General features: G+C 45.7%; 1 protein-coding gene across 2 annotated transcripts in view; it reads left to right on the top strand.

The window, feature by feature from the left end:
- The first annotated feature begins 407 nt into the window (after positions 1 to 407).
- Positions 408 to 10,830, top strand: part of SUOX (sulfite oxidase) — a 48,883-nt gene continuing 38,460 nt past the window's right edge. Inside the window, exon 1 of one of the 2 annotated variants that reach the window (XM_077483420.1) lies at positions 408 to 508. The gene's annotated coding sequence lies outside the window, so the exon portion shown is untranslated. Of the gene's footprint in view, positions 509 to 557; positions 868 to 10,830 lie in introns of those variants that run through there. The other variant, XM_077483421.1, reaches the window with a different exon arrangement.

The following is a 10,830-nucleotide window of genomic DNA, read 5'->3' as shown; positions in this document are numbered from 1 at the left end:
AGGACAGGTGGCAACCCTAGCTACCTGCCACAGCTGGGGAAAGTGCAAACAGCGGGGGGTGGGTGGTTGTTTGCCCCCACTGGTCCTGACACTGCCTGGGCTTATTGGGGGGGGGGCGCACGCGGCGTCAGCAATACAAACCTGGCCAGAGTTCTAGTTCCTCTCTACTCCATTCAAAATACACAAAAAATGTGGGCTTGCCTTTAGTTCTGCTTTACACTGTTGTTTTTTTTCCCATAAATTTCAAACAAATGAGGAGGAATGAAAAGGAGGTCCCCTGTGTTCCAATCCATCCCTCTCACAACGTTCACAAGAATAGCTACTGAGAGAAAACTTGTGCCCCTCCCCCTGTTTGGCTCGGGGCCCCCTCACACCAATTAGATCTCCTCCGCAGACTGGATACACAGCGGGGCGGGTGGAAGAGCCCGCCCACTGACGTCACGACTCGTATAATTGGAGGAGCCGAGTAAAGCCGGGGAGCTCGGCGAGGACGGGCGGTATCAGAGAGGTAAGTTCTCCTGGGGATTGAGCGCCCAGGGCGGAGAGTGGCGGTTATATAACGACATTCCTCTGGCGCTGTATGTATAGGCTGAGCGCTTAGCAGTACGTCAGCGCAGGGAGATACACGTGTGTCCGCTCAGTACTGTGACTACGTGTATATTGCTATAGACTGCCGGGGTCACCTCCATATGGCATTGCATCACTACAAGTCCGCTCACCTGGGTAGCTTAAGTCTGCAATGCCTGCCAGCTCTGTATGGCATCTTCCAGGTGCCAGTCTTTTGGCTTTCTTGATTGGTTAATGCAAGATTACATAAGACATGGCAGCTCGGTGTAAATGATGAAGAGGAGGACTATGGGCAAGCAGGTAAGTTAATTATAATTCACTGCACGTCTCCGCTGCAATAAAGGTCCTGCTTGTATTAATATTATTATATTTTATATAAAGTCTAATGCCCCGTACACCTGATCCGAATATCCTATGACTTTTTCGCTTAATAGTTGCAAGAAGGAGTTGAATAGGTTACTAAAGTCACAAAGTCTTGTTCAACAGAAAAAAGCAAGTGATGTCATGTATTTGTATTGTGTGTTTGGACAACTGTACTGACTAAACGAAAATCATACCATCCTGTAACGTGCAAGGAAAATTTTTGTGTTTGTCTGGTCAAATAACATCGGATGTATTGTGATCGGCTCTGTACTAACAATCCGATCATACGATTGCGTCTAAAGCTGTATTTTTCGTCAAGAGAAGGTACAGCTCGAGTGAGCACATCGCTGGATCCTGGGACAGGTCAGTGCCTGTTTAATAAAGCCAGCAGCTATGGGGTGTTTTTTATTTTTTTGTTTATTTAGCGTCTGACTTTTTTTTTTAATAAACACAAAAATGACTGAAGCTCCTCTTTAAAGAGGAGCTTCCATCTCCCCCTAAAGAATGAAAAGTCTTTACCTGTCGAGGGATCCAATGCTGGCCTCACCTGAGCCTGTTCGTCACTGAATTTCTTATCCCTAGCGCTGACATCTTCACTAAAGCATGCACGTGCCACACTGCGGTTTGTGACTGGTCCTGCAGTCTGCTGGGAGGTGAGGTTTCCCAGAAGGCTGCGGGTGAAAAAAGGGGGGGGGGGTGGCACTTCTGCTCAAATTGCGGCGATCTGGGCAGAAGTGGGAACCTGTCATATATCCAGGTACCCACTCCCCAAAATAACAAAATGGTATGGGGGGGGGGGGGGGGGAGAAGGCAAACAAGCATAACGTCCTGCCTTTTGGCTGAAGTTCTACTTTAATATTGTGTGTGGATCCAGGCATTGCAAAGAGGTGAAAGTGGCTCGTGCCCAGGAAGTGGGGTGAGGAAAGGGAACCAATGTCACAGTAGTGATCCCATCACTGGCAGCACATTGGGAACACCCATCTGCTCTTACTGTACTGCTTCCTCACTGAATGAAATCGCATTAACCAGGCAGGGCACAGTGATAGAGCAAAGCCATAGAAGTGGAGGAGTTCTCTCTTAGCAAATGGGAGGGTTGCAGCCAGCATGAGGCATGACTCCTTGTACCTTTTACTGTAGGACCTGAGGCACATTCTTGCATAGTAGTTACTGTTTTCTGTACAAAGTGCACACTCCTCTCTGTTGCTGTTGTGTATGTGTTTTTTTAAAATAAATGTGACACTTTTTGTAGACCAATGTGATTATTCTGTAATAAATATATATATATATATATATATATATATATATATATATATATATATAGATGTGTATGTATGTGAAACCCAACTTTCTTACTTTTTTTTTTTTCTTCCAAAAAAAAAAAAAAAAAAAAAAAAATGCACACAGCCACAAGGGGGCTGTACAGTGTGCATGAACATCTGCAACCACTGTAAAAACTTCCCTGGCACCTAGATTTACAGCGTATAGACACCAATTAGATTCAGGCTTGTGCCAGTACTTGCTTAAAGCACATACTATCCTATAGCACATAGACAGACTGCTACGTCTTGTAATTGAGGGGTATGGTTGCTGTACACAGCAGCTGTTGGTCCAAGGGAGGTTTTTATTGAGGGTCTGGATGCTCATGTACACTGTCTGGCAGAGGGTGTGCATCCAGGCTCACCTGCACACCTGTTAAATTAGGACAAGGGGCTGTTTATGTATAGCCACTGTATCCCCATAGACTTGCGTCGGCTGCCTGTGCACAGTACCTGATGGCTCTAGCCACGTAAAGAAGCAGCCAATTCAGTGTACAGGCCTCAGTGCCCGTGTCGGTGATGAAGGTCAGTATATTCACTTTGATCTCATATCAACATGTTTTACAAATGTGACTACCTAAACAATGTACACACTGTCAGTTCATGCCTGTTTTAACCAGTTTGGTAGGACATAAAGGAAGAGGGTCATAGACATAGAAAGCTGTCAGCTGTGCACATACAGCAAGAGAAAAACTAGGACACACAGACCTAGGGCATTAAAAGATGTATTTAATAATGTATAAATTGTAATAAACACTGTATTGTATAAACTGTACAAAAGCGACCATTGGAGCAGCGCATCTAGGGTCAAGGAGTATAGCAGTTTAGATGGACTCAGTGGGTTAGAATAAGCAGCATCCTCCATTATCTAGACGCACCTCGAGAGAGGTGTTGCTGCTTCATGTTCATTATAGTGCTGACATGCTTCAGGGTAGGGACCCCTTTCTCAAGCCTATCTTGCTTATACAAGGGGCTATATATAGCAGTCATGCTAATTAAACAAATAGCAGTATAACAAATACTGGGAAATTATATTCTTGAGGAATAAAAATCAAAAATAAAGGCAACTAATATCACAGGATTACACAGACCAGCCTCAACGTGTCTGCAAACTATGTACAATTAGAAAACCATATTTTATAAAAGATGTTACACAATCAGCATTTTTCAATTTTCTCCCTAGATGGAGATATACTGTACATCTGCATTAACTGGAAAGTCCAGCAATCCAAAAAGCATACAATGTAACAAATTTCATAAACCAATACTTACGAAAGTTATTCTAAGGTTTAAATGCTCATTATCTGCATTAAAGCAATATTAAAGCCATTCTCCCCCTTTTTTTTTTTTTTTTTTTTTTTTTTTGTACTTATTTTTAAATCAAGCATGTTCTACTTGCCTACTCTGTGCAGGCCAAATCCTCCTCCTTGGGTCCCCCACCGGCACTCCTGTCGTGTGCCCCACAGCAGGCTAGGTGCGCTCCCGACCCGTGGCTGTGTCCATTTACACACACGCACACAGCCATGACTCCACCCAGTCTGCTGATTCTCATTGGTTGCGATTGACAGCGTGGGGAGCCAATGGTTGCTACCAAAAGCCAATCAGGAGAGGCAAGGCTCCCGTGGACATCTCTGGATCGGGAGGGTGCTCGGGTAAGTAATATGAGGGGAGCGGGGGTTGCTGCACACAGGTGCCTTTTTACAATCACTTTAAGGTAAAAAAAAAAAAATATTTCACTAGCTGTTTCTTAAACCTCTCAGATACTTACCTGAGTCCTCTTTAAACCAATGTGTCTGCCAATGAGAATGGAGAGAGTCCCTTCTCTCCAGCAATGTGCATGAGAGGATTTACTCTCTAGGGACTCTCCTAGAGAGCCAATGCTCTCATGCACATTTCTGGATTCCTTGCATAGGAGGCTAAAAAAAATTCAGTCTTTAGAACCACTTGCATGTGAAGTTATTCTTTCTCAAGGATCGTGAAGGACCACAGCAGGGGTTTGCTGTGGGTTTCTTATAATCTGAAAGGTGTGTGTGTGTGTGTGTGTGTGTGTGTGTGTGTTTATATATCAGGGATGGCAGGCTGACAATATTCTGTTCTCTCAAAAAATATCTGAGATCTCAGGAACTGTTTTGGGGGGGGGCGGAGAGTCTCCACAATTATTCTAGATACCGAGTCTTGTTTTTAAAGTGTTTTTTTTTACTGCTTGTTCAGAATATTTAAATACTTTTCACAGGTTGTCAGGCCTGGGTAATCGTACAAAGAAATGGGCACCAGCGCTACGCAAACTGTACATGACTATAGGTAGCTGAAAGATGCTCAGTTAGACCCCTTTCACACTGGGGCTGCTCATGCATTAGCGGCAAAGCGCCACTTGTTTTATAGGTGCTTAACCACTGTTTAGGGGTTAAACTTCTATGTTGCGGCACTTTGGAAGCGTTGCCCATTTTTTGCAGTGGGCAGGGGTGTTTTGAGAGCGCACCTAAACCGCCCCATAGCGGCTGCTTGCAGGACTTTTTCTAATGTCCCGCAAGCGCACCAGCCGGGTATGAAAGCGCTCATTGCAATTAATGGGAGGCAGTTTTGAGGCGCTAGTTCTAGCGCTAAAACACCTGAAAACCTGCTTCAGTGTGAAGGTGGTCTAAAGCAACAGTAAAAAGTAAAACCTTTTCACTGTCACTACAAATTCACATTAGAAACTAAAACCTTTGATAGTTGAGCAGTATAAATATGTCAATATGAACGATACCCACAACAATTAAGAGGCGGTGGAAGGAGAGAGAAGGGAGGAAGAGTGTCCGCTGTACACACTGATTTACTGTAACTACATGGTGAAAAATCTGGTGCAACTCTGCATAGATCTTATATCTGGTAAACCATCAAGACTAGTAATTTATCACACATTTGTGCACTGGTGTTGCTTTACTAAAGCTGGAGAGTACAACATCTGGTGCAGTTGTGCAGAGAAGCCAATCGGCTTCCAGGTTTTATTGTCAAAGCTTCATTGAACCTGCTGCAGTTAGGAGCAGATTGGCTACCATGCACAGCTGCACCAGATTCTGAGTGCTCCAGTTTTAGTAAATCGCCCTCTGTTGGCTCTGATGGGGATATTTACATCTCACCACTTTTGGACTTCCCCAGCACCCTGGCTTGACTTATCTCTTTTTTTTTTTTTGGCCACCTCAGTGAGTTTATATAGGAGACTACATTCACCGTACAGCTAATTTATATCTCCTCCAAATTCCGCATCATCGTGGCATATTTCCTTGCTCAAGTTTTATTCTAAACAAAGTTAAAATCCAATCAAGACCGGATGGACAAACAAGATATCCAGCCCCGCCACCCGTTAATCTTATTAAGCTAGACTCAATACTTATTCTCGTAACTCTACTCCTGCAGGCATATGCTCTATTTTCTACCCGCTTCCCCCCTCCCAATCCCCCCCCCCCCACCACCAAAGGAAGCACAGTAAATATACCTGCCAAAGACTAGGAGAAATCTGTAGCCTGTGAGAGCATTCATTATGTCTCATCTACCTATGGGGGGAATCCCCAGTTTCACCAGCCCGGAACCCCATATCCTTTCGAATTTCTTAATGTTACCCTGTTTAATGAAAAAAAACCTTTCATTATTAATTATTTTTATTATATTACCTAGCCAAGTTTCAGCTAGCGGGCTGGAGTGTGACTGCCAATTTTGAGCAATTAATTTTCTTGCCTGAAAGAGGCATCTAATAACTGGTGTAAACGTATTTTTTGGGATTGTATGTCCCTCCAGTATAGCCAATAAGCAAGTCCTCGCAGTTGCCTCCAGTGTTAAGCTGAAAATTCCATTTGCATGGTCTACAACCTGTGTCCAATACCTAAACAACTTCGGACACCTCCAAAACATATGAATAAAATCTCCGACTTGGCCGCATCTGGGACACTGATCATTATCTCTCCAGCCCAGTTTAAACATTTTCCTGGGAGTCTGATATACTCGATGAAAAAAGAAGAGATGGGAGGCTTTCTGTGAAGGAGAGATAGAAACCTTACTTCCCTGTTCCACTATCCTATCCCAATCGAGTATGGACAGTGGACCCACGTCCCTCTCCCATCTCTTCTTATTTTCAATCATACCGTTACGATCTAAAATTTTCTCCCCAATTCTGGCATATAAGAGTGAAATCAGTCCTTTAAGCGTATCCAGGGACATCATTTGTGAAAGCACCGGAATCTGAATCAACCGCACACTTTGAGATCTAAATTGTGCCTGGATTGCATGTCTGACCTGGAGATATTTATAGAACGAACGGTTCGACAACCCAAACTCTGACTTGAGGTCCGCAAATGATTTAATATCTGAACCCTGAAACATCTGTGCTAATTGATCTATCCCTTGGTTTACCCACTCCCTGCATCTTTCTACTTTAAGTAACTCAGTTAAGTTTCTATTATCCCATAGAGGAGCTAATACGGATACCTTCTGATACCCCAATAACGCTTTGACTGTTTGCCAAAGTTTGGCAATCTGGATAATCGTTGGGCAATGCACATCAAACGAGTTTGCCTCAAGCGCTTCCATAAGCGTATTATGTGGGCATCCTAACATCAATAATCTATGGCAAGGTCTAGCTTCATTTATTACTGTTGCTCCTGCTAAGTGCTGTAGCTGAGCCGCTAAAAAAAAGTCTAGGATGTGGAATCGCCAACCCCCCCCCTCTTCCGGGGGCAGCTGCAACATCCGTAGGCTGATCCTAGACGGCCCCTCTCTCCATATAAGGATTCTATTTTCTTGAACCACCTCACACCAATCCATATCGGTGCATTGTGGAGAAAGTACAGAATTTGAGGAAGCCATACCATCTTGACCAAGTTGCAGCGTCCCGCCATCGAAAGGGGGAGATGGCTCCAAATGTCCGCCTTTTGTCTTAGCTTTGCTAGGAGTGGGATTAAGTTATCTTCCAGGTAGGAATTTACATCCCTTGTAATCCACACCCCCAAGTACTTAAACTTTTCCACCATCTTCAAATTCGCAATATCCTGTGGAACATAAGTAAGCTCCATATCCAACGGGAGTAGTGCGAATTTGTCCCAGTTAATAGTTAATCCGGACATATGTCCAAATTCTCTAATCATTCTCATCGCCGCTTTCAATGAGGTTTGAACATCCCCTAGAAAAAGCAAAACATCGTTGGCGAACAATGCAATTTTCTCCTCCACCTGTCCTCTCTTAAATCCCTGTATATCAGGGTTAGCCCTAATGGCAATGGCCAATGGTTCCACCGCCAAGACAAACAGTAGGGGGGAGAGGGGACAACCCTGCCTCATACCTCGTTCCAACAGGAACGACTCTGAAAACTCGTTGTTAATTTTAATTTTCACTCTTGGGTTTGTATACAGCAGTTTTATCCATTTGATAAAATTTGGTCCAAACCCAAATCTATCAAGAGCCTTAAACAAGTATTCCCACTCGAGACTATCGAATGCTTTGGCTGCATCCAGGGCCAATATTGCCCTGGAGCCTCCATTGTCCACCGGAATTTGAATATTCAAATGGTCTACGAATATTAATACTGGTAGACCTATTTGGGATAAATCCCGACTGGTCAGGGTGGATAAGCTTGTGGATACTTCTTTTCAAGCGAGTTGCAAGAATTTTTGATAATATCTTTACATCCGAACCCAAGAGTGAAATCGGACGGTACGAGGCAGGGTCCATAGGGTCTTTACCCTCCCTTGGGGATAACCACTATGTTGGCTTCCAACATTGAGGAAGGCAAGGCCCCAATCTCCAGGGCCTGCCTCAATGTCTCCAACAGTTGTGGCAATAGAACCTCCCCATATCTTTTATAGACCTCAATTGGCAATCCATCCGGTCCCGGTGCTTTCAGATTAGGCACCTTTGCCACCGCTTTTCGAAGTTCCTCAATAGTAATTGGGGCCTCAAGTGCCACTAAATCTTCTACTGTAAAAGTTGGTATACTTAAGTTCCCAAGAAAAGCTGCCATTGCTCCCCCTTCACCCCCCCCTTGAGATTTATATAGTAAGCTATAGTAGAGACGGAATATGCTATTAATGGTGGACGGTTCCGAGGTGATCTCTCCCTCTGGAGTCCTAACTGATAGTATCGCTGAGGGAGCAGTATTTACTTTAATCAGCAAAGACAGTATTCTTCCCACTTTCTCTCCCTCCCCAAAGTTTGCTTGTCTCTGAAATATGCGTCTATCAGTCTTGCTGGCTTGACTTATCTCTAAATTCAGTCACTGAGCTTGACCTTGCCCTGGTAAGACCCATGGCTCAGTGCGCAGACAGCAGCCAACAATCAGGCTGTCGGCTGCAAGCTGTCGTTTTAAAACTTGCCTCCCCCACAACGCTCAGTGTGCGTGATTTTGCTGCACATCTGGGGGTTGGAGTGTGGACTGACACAAAGGATGCAGGGGCAAGCAATGTTTAGATTGCTGGGGACAAGGAGATGCACAGTTGCGAAGATGTGCAACTACTGCCAGAGATTTTTTCGGTCACAACTGCGACTTGGCTAGTGGAAATTGTACAGCCTTTTTTAAAGACAATTATGCAGTCATGCAAAACGGTACCCAAATTTTCTTGGTGGTATTTAATTCACCAAAAAAAAAAACACCCTGACAATTTCCAGGAAAAAAAAACAACCTTTTTTTTTTTTTTTTTTCCTTATTTGCAAAAGTTTATAACGAAAACAAAGTCCCTTTTCTTCACTAATGCGTGATGGTGCCACACTGATCAGTGCTCTGATTATCAGTGTAAATGTCCCCTGTAATGGGAAAGCCAGTAATTGGCTTTTCTCTTTTTGTTCATTGATGGGCACAGCGCCTTTAATCTTGACCTTGGCGTTATATTGCCACCTTCAGGAGAGGACTAGGTAGAACATGTAAAAATGGCAAAACTGCACAGTACTGCCCAGGGGGCAGTCCTACTGGCTATAACCCCTCGCTCTGTTTCCAGCAGCTGTTTCTTTCTGCCTAGTGAAGGACCTGGCTGCCTGTGGGGACCAATTTTTTTCATTCTTCCTCCTTTTTTTTTTTTTCTTTCTGCTTGTAGATCACAGGAATCAAAAATCAACAGCCTGGCTCGGTGACAGGCTGGATAATATAGATCCTGGTAGTCTCCCCAGCCTGGCCATCGATAAGCCAAGTTGGCCACAACATGCCCCGTCTGGTCCAGGGGCGGACGGTGAGCTATATGCTCCAGGGCACACATATGAACAGGCTACTGCTGTCCGAGTCAGTGTGCTATGGCTAACAACCACCCCGTACTGATCGGGTGATGGGTCTGTCCGTGGAATGCATCCAGCAGTCCCTGCAGGAGGGGTAAGTATGGTTTCACCTTTCTCGGCAGGACGGAGCAGCTAGGCATTCCCTGGGAGGTCGACTAGGGGGTCTCACTCGCCCTTTCTTCTCCCTGTCCTTTTCCTAACTCCCCATGCTATGGGCCGCTGTGTGACTGGGCATAGGGGGTGCGGTGCATGTACCTGGCCAGGGGTCCTTTGGGGGGTCTCTGAGTCATGGCAGGGGGCTACGCTGGATGGTTGGTGGTCCACTCATTTTCTCAACGTTTTTTGCATGTCTGTGTGTTTGCCATGTGGGGCCTGGCCACCGCAGCCATTTTCCAGGGGCCACGGCCAGTTTTCTTAATCGCATTTTCTTGAAGTCCGATGCCCGTTTTCCCGGCGCTTTCAATCGTGTTTTACGGATGCGCCCATTTTCTGGTAGCCCCAGTTTTGTTGTCGTCTCTGGTGCTGGGTGGCTGTTTCAGTCTGGAACAGCGTGAAACTGACACAGAACACCTCGTGGCTGGCACAGGGGACAGCAGACGGCAGCAGCACAGCGCAGTACCTGGGTCAGAGTGTTGAGTCCTGCGGGGGGGGGCCTTCAGTCTGTAGCAGCTAGGAGGGTGGGATTTTGTTGTGGCTTGCCTTAGGCTTTGGGTGATCAGGTGGTGCCTCTCCACAGGGTCACAGGCTGCAGGGGCATCCGGTCAGGATCCAGTCGGATAACGCCACGGCGGTGGCATATGTTAACCATCAAGGAGAAACAAGGAGCTCGGCTGCAGCACTGGAGGTCGCTCACATCCTGCGGTGGGCAGAGCGGTGCGTGCCAGCTCTGTCGGCAGTATACATTCTGGGTGTAGAAAACTGTCAGGCGGACTACTTAAGTCATCAGATGCTTGACCAAGGCGAATGGTCGCTGTATCCGGATGTATTTCGGCTCACATCAGGTGGGGCACACTGCGCCTCTGCTCAATCAGAAGGTACAGAGGTTTGTGGCCAAGTCGAGAGACCCCTGGGCGGATGCGTCACATGTGTTGGTGGCTCCATGGGGGCATTATTGGCTGTTTTATGCCTCCCAACAACGCCTTACTTTACCGTCGCTGGTTTTAATGGCATGGCTGTTGAAAGCCAGGTGCTAAGGGACAGAGGGCTCCTGCCACAGCTTTCGACCAGGGCAATTGGTGCCTCACTGGACTTTCTGACATCAAGCGTCCGCTTCGCAGGTGTGTAAGGCGACGACTTGGTTGTCCGTTCACACTTTCACTACGTTTTATAAGGTTGATGTGAGTTCATCTTCGAA

The sequence above is a fragment of the Lithobates pipiens genome, unplaced genomic scaffold, assembly GCF_037356315.1.
Source record: "Lithobates pipiens isolate NorthernLeopardFrog02 unplaced genomic scaffold, aLitPip1_a1.2 Scaffold_16, whole genome shotgun sequence".
NCBI lineage: Eukaryota > Metazoa > Chordata > Amphibia > Anura > Ranidae > Lithobates > Lithobates pipiens.
This window is presented reverse-complemented; position numbering and strand designations above follow the sequence as displayed.